Source organism: Brachyhypopomus gauderio, chromosome 8, assembly GCF_052324685.1.
Source record: "Brachyhypopomus gauderio isolate BG-103 chromosome 8, BGAUD_0.2, whole genome shotgun sequence".
Classification (NCBI taxonomy): domain Eukaryota; kingdom Metazoa; phylum Chordata; class Actinopteri; order Gymnotiformes; family Hypopomidae; genus Brachyhypopomus; species Brachyhypopomus gauderio.
Genome location: NC_135218.1, coordinates 9,432,090 through 9,432,679, shown reverse-complemented (window position 1 = coordinate 9,432,679; position 590 = coordinate 9,432,090).

The following is a 590-nucleotide window of genomic DNA, read 5'->3' as shown; positions in this document are numbered from 1 at the left end:
CTGAGGTGACTGGAGTTCTGTAACGAACCAGTCATATTCTGCATGGGAAGATGTTTTGAAGCAACGTTATAGTTCTTACTGGTGCATTTTTTATTCTGAACGACTACAATATTAAGGATACGATATTGAAATAAACGGTATTTTAAATTAATTCCTCCACACCATACTGTTGCTGTTGATAAAAAATAAGTGCAAAATTTACAAAAAAATTATAAATATTATATTGCATTTTTAGATCTTAATAAGAGAGCAGATGATCTATAAAAAGAAACAATCAATACATAAGGCATACAGTTTTCTTTTTCACTCTAGAATAAGTGCTGTAGTTTTCCGCTGCTTTAAGAGCCATTACTGAAGGTGAATGAATGAATAGGCCAGAGATATAGAACTCCATACACTCAATCAAAAATATTATCCACGATTTTGTCATCATTATCACTTATCACTTCTTCACAGAACATAGGAATTCAAATAAGAGTCCTCGTGGTCCAGGAACATTGTTTGCACTCCCTATGCAAAAATTCATGAGTAAAGACTAGTTAGACAAAGAATAATTAACTGAAAATTCAGGAGTGAAAATTGGATTCCAA